Source organism: Marmota marmota, unplaced genomic scaffold, assembly GCF_001458135.2.
Source record: "Marmota marmota marmota unplaced genomic scaffold, marMar, whole genome shotgun sequence".
Taxonomy (NCBI): domain Eukaryota; kingdom Metazoa; phylum Chordata; class Mammalia; order Rodentia; family Sciuridae; genus Marmota; species Marmota marmota.
In genome coordinates this window covers 16,024,516-16,035,992 of record NW_026000005.1, presented here as the reverse complement: position 1 = coordinate 16,035,992, position 11,477 = coordinate 16,024,516, and the positions used below count along the sequence as shown (strand labels likewise).

The 11,477-nt window shown below is 39.1% G+C and overlaps 1 protein-coding gene across 2 annotated transcripts in view; it reads left to right on the top strand.

Annotated features, from left to right (window-relative positions):
* The first annotated feature begins 11,077 nt into the window (after positions 1 to 11,077).
* The window catches only part of Stk17b (serine/threonine kinase 17b), a 36,758-nt gene continuing 36,358 nt past the window's right edge, over positions 11,078 to 11,477 (top strand). The window contains exon 1 of one of the 2 annotated variants that reach the window (XM_015481176.2): positions 11,078 to 11,358. The gene's annotated coding sequence lies outside the window, so the exon portion shown is untranslated. Of the gene's footprint in view, positions 11,407 to 11,477 lie in introns of both variants that reach the window. The other variant, XM_015481175.2, reaches the window with a different exon arrangement.

The window sequence follows — 11,477 nt, the reverse complement described above, 5'->3', positions numbered from 1 at the left end:
AGGACCTAACTAGCCTGCACACTTTTCACCTTTGATGTCTAGCAGGAAGGTAACTAGATTAAAAATTACTTTAAAACTTGTCTGCAAAACTGTAGACAGCAGAACCATTCCAGGCCATAGCAGCTCAAATAGAAAAGCTTTAAATAATAATGCAAAGAAACGTAATAGGAACCAGTTCCCAAATCATTTCTGGATAATTTGGTACATGAAATCTAGTATGCTTTTCATGCTTCTCTTAAGCACTCTATAAAATGAGATACTCTTAACTGCGTTAGAACATTTCTGTTTTGATTGGCTCAGAACGGCTGGAGGTACTCTAAATGATTTTTAATGAACCAAGCACATGGTGTGGCGTCACCAGTCATTCTCTTCAGAGCCTCTTGGTCATTTTATAGAAATTGCTTAATTGGGAAATAACACAATGAAAATCTTACATTCGGCTGGTTAAAAATTGGATCATAATTCCAAAGTCTAGGTAAAAGTTTATAGCTGGAGCAGAATGCCAACATTTTTTTCTTTCAAAATGCTCAACGTTTTAATTTATTTAAGTAGTTGTTTGTTTTTTCTGTGGTGGATAACGCAAAGGGTACATGTCTTTTGCTTTTTCTTTCCTTTAATTAAATTAATTAATAATGGTTTACTAATGGATTTTAGACAGATCGACTGATTAAAAAATAAGTCAAGAATCATAACCTCAGAAATGAATTAAGAAACCATTTTTTCACAGATTCAGAGTTCTTCATTGCAAGCAATGAAGCATCTCTGGATGATTAAAACTGAAAAGGAATTCATTTTTGGGATATTGTAAGGCTGTTTGAAAGTAGATCCAGACTGGAGAGCCAAGGTCAGGACATAATAACTAAGAATATCCAAAGTTGTATTTATGGATGGTTCTGGGGAAGATACCACTACTCACAAACTTGGGGTTCCACACTGCAGCATGTACCACGGACACTGCTGACAGTGGACATAGGAGGAGCCAATAAAACTGCTTCTTCTGGGGCCTGATCTCCCTGCAACTCTTCCTCCCATCGTAGAGATATTCATGGCCCAGCCTCTGGAGCTCTAAGTTCAAAGTGAACCTGACTAAAAGAGGCTAAGGTAAAACTGCTGCTGCCAAGCTGTGTGTGGGGGGGCTGGGGGGGGAACTGGAGCTGCATTAGCACTTTCACTAGCATAATCTCAAAGAATGAGGAATTCACTAAACATGGAGGGGTTAAGATACAAGGCGATTATAGGGTGACAAAAAGTCTCAGTCCTATGATTATTTTTGGTTCTACAATTNACCACTATTTATTTATTTTTATTTTTTTTTTTTTTGGTTGTTCAAAACATTACAAAACTCTTGACATATCATATTTCATACATTAGATTCAAGTGCTACAATTTTCTATACCTCAAAATTACTGAGAAACTCCAAGAATTTTGATTTATGTAGGTTTCATCTATCAATATTTATTACAAATTAAAATACAAATTTAAAAATATTTATTAATTCTTTTAAATGACAATTACACATTAACATAAATAACATATTTTATGACAAATAGCTATATTTTCCAGAGCAAACAAAACAGTGATAAAGGTGACATTATTTATATTTTTGCAGTTTCTAATTTCTGGCTTAATAGAAAGCAGTGGACTTTCCTATATGCTTTTCTGTTATATATCACATATCCTGTAGTCATTAAAAACTCCATCATATGCCCAGAGAATAAGAGTGAAAAGATAAAAACCATCTTAGTATGATTATGAAAATAGTTTTGACCTTGGGAACTCCCTGAAAGGGTCTTCTTGGGTTTTCCTTCTCTTCTATCTAGTTTGAGAATTGCTTGATGGAAGATTCACTTTGTGATTGAAATTAGATGAGATATATCAAAGTACACAATTCATTGTATCTTTTTTTGCATTCCTATCACATATTATTTTGCTCAGAGTTCAACAGGATTGAGCCTGCATCAAATTACTAAAACAACTGTGTTTTGAATAGATAACAAAAACAAGAGCAGGACTGTATTTTGGTTATTTTATTGAGCTTTGTTTTCTCGTTGGATCTCAAATGTTACTTCCAGATCTAATTTCTGATTCCATACTTCTTTATACTTTGATGAAGTAGCAGTAGACACATTTAGTTTTTTAAAACAAACCTTTTAGATTTACAGAGTTGTAGCAAAGATAGTATAGAGTTTCTGTATAGCCTATGACTTATTTCCCCTATTATTATATTAGTAGAGTACATTTATCGCATCTAATGAACTGATATTAACACATCATTATTAACTAAGCCTATGCTTTAATCAGACTTCCTTAGTTTTCACCTAATGTCATTTTCTGTTCTAGAATACCATCCAGAATAGCACATTACATTCAGTCATCATAACTCTTTACACTTCTTTTGGCTGTGATCATTTCTCAGATTTCCCTTGGTTTTGATGACCTTGATAGTTTTTAGGAGTATAAGTCAGGTAGTTTATAGAATTATCTTCAACTGGGACTTGTCTGGTATTTTTCTCATGACTACACTGAGGCTATGAGTTCTGGGGAGGAACACCACAGAGGCAAAGTGGCATTCTTGTCGCATTTTACAAGGGTGAATGCTACCAACATGACTTATGGCTGTGGAAGTTATCCTTGATCACCCAGCTTGAGGTTCTGCTCCTCAGATTTCTCCACCATGAACCTCCTCTTTTTCTTCTTTCCCTTCCTTTTCATACTACACTTTTTGGAAGAAAGTCATTACAGGCAACCCATACTTAAAGAGTGACAAGTTATGCTCCAACAACTTGAGGGGGGAATATCAACATAAATTATTCATAATTCTTCTTGTATGGAAGATATGCATATCCCTTCCCATTTTGTAATTCAATTATTCATTTATAACATAAATTCATGGATATTGATCTTACACTTGGGTTGTAATCCAACACTGTTTAGTTCTTGTGTTGTTCCAATAGTCCCAGGCTTGGCTTTTGGGAGCTCTTTCAATTGGTTCTTGGGTGTCTTTCATACACCTCATTATTATATGGTGATGTCTGTTGGCACTTCCTTCTAAGGCTACAAGAAGGTTGTGGCCCGTCTGTATAGTTCTATTCCCAGTTCTACAATCAGCCACTTCCCCAAGAACTTTGGTTCCTTTTATAGCAGAATGCTATTAGAAACCTGGGGGCTAAATTCACTTGTTGATTCTTGGGCATCATTGCTTTTAGGTATCCTCAGCTGACAGAGTAAGAAGAGGTGGGGCTGGGGTTGTAGCTCAGTGGTAGAGCGCTTGCCTGGAACAAGTGAGGCCCTGGGTTGGATCCTCAGCACCACATAAAAATAAAAATAAAGTTACTGTGTCCTACCTACAACTATTTTTTTAAAAGAAGAGGTATGTGTGTACACTAAGCCATGTATGTATTTACATCTACAAAAATGTCTAAATGTAAACATTGAATTTATATTGAGCTAAACATGAGTTTATATTGATGTTTCTAACTGGAATCCATTGCCACATGCAACATTCTAACCCCTACCCCTTGCATTTAATATGTTTGTAAAGTTATTTTAATAATGAAGCAATTTGGGAGTGGTAGGTATGAGAAGAAACAAAAGGATGGAAAAAGCAAAGGTGAAGGCAAATTTTTCGTTATTCCTTTGTTTGCAGTGCTGGGGACTGAACCCCGAGCCTTCGCATATGCTAGGCAAGGGCTCTAGCACTGAGCCACTAAGCTACATCCCAGCACTATGGTCAGTTAACACCCAAGAACTTGTCTTCCTTTATTAGTAGCTACAGTATCACATACCCAGTACAACATGGAGGATGGACTTGAGTCCTGGCTCCAGGATTTACTGCTTGGGTTACTCTGGGCAAGTATAGAACCCTGTGTCCCCTATCTTTAAAGGAGGAAAACATAGCACATTAGTTTCTAAGAATATGTGAAGATTAGATGAGTTAACACAAGCATCACAGTTAGAGCAGTGCCAGGCTGGTTACGTATGAGCTGTTGTCACTGTGTACTCTATGGGGAAAGTATATTATTATCTTCATTTCATAGATGAAAAAACAGAGGCACAGAGACTTTTTTTAAACCTGTTCCAGGTCTTGCAGCTTGTAAATTACAGAACTACTCCCTCATAAACTGTGAAAAAGGTTAAACCCTTAAAGGGTTTTCAAACATCTCTGAATTTACTTCTCTTTCTGTAAAAATCAAGCTATAAAATGCAGTTCTTAAGGTAAAGCTAAATACTAAAAAGACTCAAGGATTCTTTGAGTACTCTCAATGTCAGAGGTACTGTGATAATCAGTAATATCACCATTTCCCATACTACCAAATTTTTATGCCATGAAAGGACTCAATTAGTAGAATAGATTAGCCTTAATGTATGGAGGCAAAGATCACTCTTAAGCAATTGGTAGGGGTCAAAGTCAGCTCTACCTTATCTGTACTGTGACCTGCTGTAAGAAGACTTAACTCAGTCAAGGGTTCCTGGAAGCTTAACTATTTCTTACCTGCCGTGTGCTCTAGGGTATGTGACACTAAGTCGTGATTCGTGGTGTATGCAGTTGGAAGAGGAAATTTCTTAGGAAAGTGAAAGGAGAGGAGACTTGTGGGGAGAACTAGTAGGTATTATCTACTCAAATCATATCAGTGACAGTTTTACTCCCTGTATTTATTGCTCCATTCATTATCTGTTTTCCTTTAAGTCCTAGTGACTAATTTCTTTATCTCACAGAGGTCCTAGGCTTTACCATTTGTTGACCTTAGAGCTTCATTTTGTTCCTGGTGCCTGTATCAAGCAGATTCTGAAAGGGAAAGCAGTCATTTTCCTCTCCCCTTTCCTGACTAGTGAATTTATATTTTTTCCCAATGACCTGTATGCGTACCTTATAACATTATTAGACAAATATTTACATAGGATCTACTATGTCTCTAACAGTTTGCTAGAAGAAGGTACAGTAGTGAGCTAGGCATTTGCAACCCTTCTCCCTAGGACCACTGTAAACAACAGCAGTTTAAATAAACCAAGTGTTTAATCTTGCCAGTCACTGTGCTTTGGTGTATGCAGTTGGAAGAGGAAATTTCTTAGGAAAGTGAAAGAAGAGGAGACTTGTGGGGAGAGCTAGTATCACATCTAACTCTCACAGAGGTAGCTATTACTATTATTTCCATTTACAGATAAGCAAAATGAGGAGTGCCCAAAGTCTCATAACTAGGAGTGGGCAGAACTTGGACTTAAATGTAGGTCTGTCTGATGGCACCCACTTAACCACACATACATCCTCTCTTTCTCTCTCTCACTTCTCATGAGGTAGGACTCAGGGCTTGGCATGTTTGTGGCTAAAGGATAGCAGCTCTCCTATAACTTTGCTTCAGTTTCTACTGAATACTTTGGCTTGCAAATGTGAAGGATTCTCTGAACCAAAAAACTTAAACAAATTGTGTAGACAGCTGAGAAGGAACAGCTGCAGGTAGAAAAATGTGGCCGGATGCTCTGTGGGTGGGTGGGATCCATGTGCAGTCAGGTGGTGCTCAGGAGAGGAAGCAGTGACAGGCTTAGTAAGAGACACTGACAGATTCAACCACCCAGACCCAAAACCACAGTGGAAGAAGGCACCTTAAATGTTGTAGAATGCACTTTCATCAGGTTATGCAAATGTAGCTAGGATATAGGTCTGCTTTTCTTTGACCATCATTTGAGTAATTATTCAAATAAATTTTAAAAAAATTTTCCCTGTGAAGTTTGTCTGCTGTAAGGAGGTAAAAAATATTCGGGGGTTAAGAATCAGGACTATTGTTCAGATATGCACCAACAACTAGGTCAGGTGTGTGATGTTTTGCAAGTTCCTAACTTCTTCCATTCTATGATTCTTCCTTTCTAGAACAAAGAAATTAGCCTACTTGACCTTAAAGATTTTGAAATTCTAAATGTCTCTGATGCCAAGATTTATTGAAAACCTATATTGTATCTTGTACTATATCACAATTTGAATCCATTAAGACTATGCTATCCAATGCAGTAGTCACCAACCTCATGTGGCTATGGAATGTTTGAAATGTGGCTAGTGTGACTTTTAATTGTATTTTTTTAAATTAACTAAGAAATTGACACTATATGCGGTTATTGAAAACTTTTAGTATGTTTGAAACAATTTAAGGATGTGGGCCTCCCTTTTCCAATGGTAAATTTTATGAACTCTATGTATAGATCAGGTGTTTTCTATAAAAATTTAGCATCTGAATTGGGAAATGCTGCATGTCTAAAATATACACTAGGTTTAAAATGGTATAAAAAAGAAGTAAAATATCTCCATAATTATTGCTGTGTGTTGAAATGATAATATTTTGTATATATTGAGTTCAATAAGATCTATTTTTACTTTTTAAAATATGACTACAACATTTAAAATTACAAACTTTCATGGCATTTATTTTTTAAAATATTTTTTATTTGTTAATTATACTTGACAGTAGAATGTATTTTGACATATCATACATACATGGAGTATAACTTCCCATATTTGTGATTGTACATGATGTAGAATTACACTGGTCATGTATTCATATATAAGCATAGGAAAGTTATGACTGATTCATTCTGTTTTTCTCATTCACTTCTCCCCTCCCTTCCCGCCACTCTGCCCTGTTCAATTCGGTGGACTGCCCTCCCTCCCTCTCCACCTATTATGAATCAGCATTTCATTCTTCTTTATGGCTGAGTAACATTCCATTGTGTATATGTATTTCATTTCTTTTTTACCCATTCATCTGTTGAAGGTACTAGGTTGGTTCCATAGTTTAGCTATTGTGAATTGAGCTGCTATAAACATTGATGAGGTCACATCACTATTGCATGCTGATTTTAAGTCCTTTGGTTTGCTAAGGAGTGGGATAACTGGGTCATTCCAAGTTTTCTTGAGGAATCTCCCATACTGCTTTCCAGAGTGGTTGCATCAATTTGCAGTCCTATCAGCAATGTACGAGTGTACCTTTTCCCCACATTCTCGCCAACATTTATTGTTACTTGTGTTCTTGAAAATTGCCATTCTGACTGGAGTGAGACAGAAAATTAGTGTAGTTTTAATTTGCATTTCTCAAATTGCTAGAGATGTTGAACATTTTTTTCATATATTTGTTAACTGACCATATTTCTTTTTCTGTGAAGTGTCTGTTCAGTTCCTTAGAGCATTTATTGATTGGTTTGTTTGTTTGTTTGTTTTTTGGTGTTGTTTTTTGAGTTCTTTATACATCCTGGAGATTAATGCCCTATCTGAGGTGCAGGTGGCAAAGACTTTCTCCCATTTGGTAGGCTCTCTCTTCACATTTTTTTATTGTTTCCTTTGATGTGGAGAAGCTTTTTAGTTTAATACCATCTCATGTATTGATCATTGATTCTACGTCTTGTACTTTAGGAGTCTTATTGAGGAATTCAGTTACTAAGCTGATATGATGGAGAGTTGGGCCTTCTTTTTCTTCTAGTAGGCACAGGGCCTCTGGTCTAATGTGTTCATGGCATTTCTTTTGAAAAGATTTGGAGGTTATAGACTCTAGAGGGTGTCTGAATTGGTATATAGTGGCCCTAGTCAATCATGGGTGTTTCAGAGAAAAGAATTGTGTCACCCTTTGAGAAAGAGTCCTGTACCAGTCTGAGTCACTGCTCTCTTCAGGGAATACTTGCCCCAATTACTTTTGCTAGCGGTGTTTAAGAGAACTAGGGGATGTGAGGTCTTCTAAAGTCTATTTAGTTCTCAGTGCTTCTAAAATTGGGGTGTGCTGTAGGCACTATGGATAATTGCACTGTGATGTCTCCATCGGAGTACACCCTGCACTCCTATCTCTGCACTCCTATATCTGTTTGGAGGAGCTGTCTCTATCCAATATGCATCTGTTGGGTGAAGATTTGAATCATGTCTCTTTAGAAGCTGTTGGCTATCCCTGTATCTGGCTACCTTCAGCTTTGCCACAAATTTCTGGGTTATCCAGTTATAGTAGTAGTGCTTGTTTTAGTCTTTCTACATGGATTGAAATATAAGATCTTGGCAGAATAAAAAATTATTGATAGACTTTCTAAGAAGGATGTATCAACGGCAGGAGTTTTCAGGTTTTCTTCTCTGTGCAAAATTCAACCCTCCTTTGCATTTGTAAGTAGTAAATATAGCATCAGGGAGAATTACCTTCCCTGTTCACTATGTGGTGACTGGCCTGATGCTGGGATAGGGTCACCTTTCCTGAATAGAACATGGTGGATATAGTGGTATGAACAGAGAGGATCACTGTCCCTGGACACAGGTGATGACTAATTTGAGGGACCAAGAAGGACCACCATCCCTAGTCGGCTTATGATGACTCACCTGCAGCGTTTGAGGAGGATCACCATATTAGCTTGCTAGCAACAAATACAGAGTGAGTAGCTTAACCAGCAGAAATTTATTTTCCTCACAGTTCTGGAGAGTAAAGTCCTAGGTCAAGTTGTCAGATTTGGTTTTTTTCTGAAGCTGCTTTCTTTGGCTTGAGAATAGCTGCCTTCTTGCTGTGTTCTTACATGGTTGTCTCTCTGTGCTGTGTCCTAATCTCTTCTTATAATGACACTAGTCATATTGGGTTAGGATCTTCCCATATGACCTCATCTTATTTAATTACCTCTTTATAGGCTATATCTCCAAATACAGTCATATGCTGAAGTATAAGGTATTAGGACTGCAACAAATGAAGTTGAATGGGAGAATTCAACCACTGTCCTGGGTCAGTATATTGCATTCCAGGATGACAATCTTAATGAACTGTGTGGTCAGAGGCAGTGACCATAGAATGGTCATCAGGCCACATCAGGCTTCATTTCCTATTGAAGGGAACGAGAACAAGAACATTCATCTCTGACACACTTACGAATACATTTAAGTAAATGAGGTGGAATGGGGGAATGTGTTGAGTCCTGGATTTTTTTTTTTTTTTTTGCAAAGTGACAGATGGTACATTCTCCTCCTTAGAACCAGGAATTTTTTGTGACTTGAATCACAGTGCCAAACATCAAGAAAATGTGCTAATGTCTTTTGGGGGAGCATGATATGTCTGTCATTAGGCACAAGGGTTAAGAATCTATTTAGCTACATGAGCAGATAGAATGAATATAAGCCCTGTACCAAAGAACATAGGGTAAGGAGGTGATCAGGCTGAGTAGAAAGCAATGCGGATGAGGATATAGGTGAAAAGCTGGAGTCAAGGCAAAAGCAGGAAAGTGTAAGACATGAAGATATCCCTAAAAGCTGAGTTGGTTAGAGCAGATGAATTGGGACCCAGGACATTGGTTTAAAATGGTGATGGGAGAAAGGTCTGTGTCTAGATGTGATATGGGACTGGGTTGGTGATAGCAGGAAAGAAGGAAGATGGAGGATAAGAAGATTGTTTAAAACTGGCAGTTGATTAAATGTTAAAATTAAGAAGATTCAGAGTTATAAACACACATACACACACACACACACACACCCTACAAGGATGCAATTCTGAAATCTCAAGAAATTACTGGTTCTAGTACTGGTGCTGAGACTTTGAGGATATAGTACCTGTGTTCATGAAAGAAAAGATGGGAACAGTTTCATTGGTTGGTAGATTATAAAGGCACCTAGAAAGTCAATTTCAGTGTGTAGTTTTATTTCCATCCTAGTTTTAGGTTTCTCTAGTCAGCTCAATTGTAATCAACAAAAAATTAGATGGAAATTATATTCTCCATCTGACAAAATTCACAGGATACACACATTAAATCGAGAAGAGGACTCAGTGTAAAAACAAATAGGCTTCATTAAATGGTTATGATGCCCTCAATGCACTTATCTTGGGGAAAAATATAGCGTAGAAGAACAGATTGCTTGATGGAAATTTGCTTGGGTTAGTGTGAAAGAACAAGAAAACTTCTCCTTTAAAATTTTGGCAGAGTGTTAAAATCTTTTAAAAGCAAGAGGATGATTCCCCCAATAGTTTTCTACAACTATTGAAAATGTAACCAGGAACAGCTCAGGAGGCTGATGCTGGAGGATGGCAAGTTCAAAGCCAGCCTCAACAATTTAGCGAGACCCTGTCTCACCAAAAAAAAAAAAAAAAAAAAAAAAAAGGTTGGGGGGAACCAGGATAGAATGTGGCTCAGTGATTAAGCACCCCTGTGTTCAGTCTCTGGTACCCAAAACAAACAAAACAAATTATATATACGTATATATAGATGAAACGATATTCTCCACCTGACAAAATTAACAGGATACACACACACACACACACACACACACACACATATATATATATATATATATTGCAACCAATTGCAGATCATATTTATGTTTATGAATAGTATGTATAACCTAGGATCTTTTACATATGTAAAACCAACTATGTCTTGCACAGAACTTCAACTTTTTCACTGTCTTCAAGAGGTAACAGAACCTGAGTGGTTTGCTATGGGCTTTCATTTTTTTTTTTCATTAGCATCATACATGAAAATCAGCAATACATCCTATTATATGGACCCTCTCTACACTGCCTTCAGCCAATGTGTCAGGACACCATTTGGTGGAGCGAACTTAAGCAGAGGGGCCCAGTTTCCACAAATCCCCAAGCGATGTTGATGTTCCAAGAACTTCTGCCAAGATGCAGCAAACTGGACTCTCCACTTGAAGGGTAGATTCAGGTCATAAGGAAGATAATCCGAAAGAGTCAGAAACAGGTCTTTTGTAGGCACAGAAGTTTGGTAGCGACTTGCACGCACCTGGGACAAAATTTGCTTCTCCCACTGTCCGGTTATTCACACCTCGTGGAATGACCAGACTGAATGTGGGAAGAGGTGCATTCAGAGTTACAGGACTGCGCGTGGCCTCAGCGAACCGCCTCACCCTTCCGGGGCTGCAGACACCCAACCTCAACACCTGCTTGTAGGGCCGCCCAGCCACAGGGCTGTCGGGTGCGGGCCACGCCCTCTCACCGCTGGGTCCCGCCCCTCAGCACGCGCCGCTGGCTGGCTGGCGCCCCGCCCGTCACATGGCAGCCCCACCCTCCGCGCACGCTCCGGTTGGCTCTCCCGACCCAGGGGGTGGGATCTAGCAAACTGCTCTGCCCCAGACGCTGCTGCAGTTTTCAAACCTCAACTGTAAACTTCGGTCCCCTTCTTCACCACGGTCGCCGCGAGAAACTTCGAAGGGAACCAGTTCACAAGTGTTGACCTCTGTCTGGAATAGTAAGCGTGGACTCTGCCAAGTTCCGAGTTACCCGGCGCCTCACCTGCTAGAGCTGGAGAACGCGTCCAGTTGCGGCCACCCGCGTGGAGCGGGACGGGAGCCCAGGGACCGGAGCCCCCTCCAAGGGGGCAGCCTGGAGAGAGCCTGCTGCGTCCGGAGCGGTCAGTGTACTACGCCTCCCGGGTCCGCGGTCCAGCCGGGATTGAGGGGTGAGCTAAGATTGCGCCTCCGAACCCCTGAATCGGTTCAGAGACCCCGGAGCGGGTCGGGACTCTGGAGG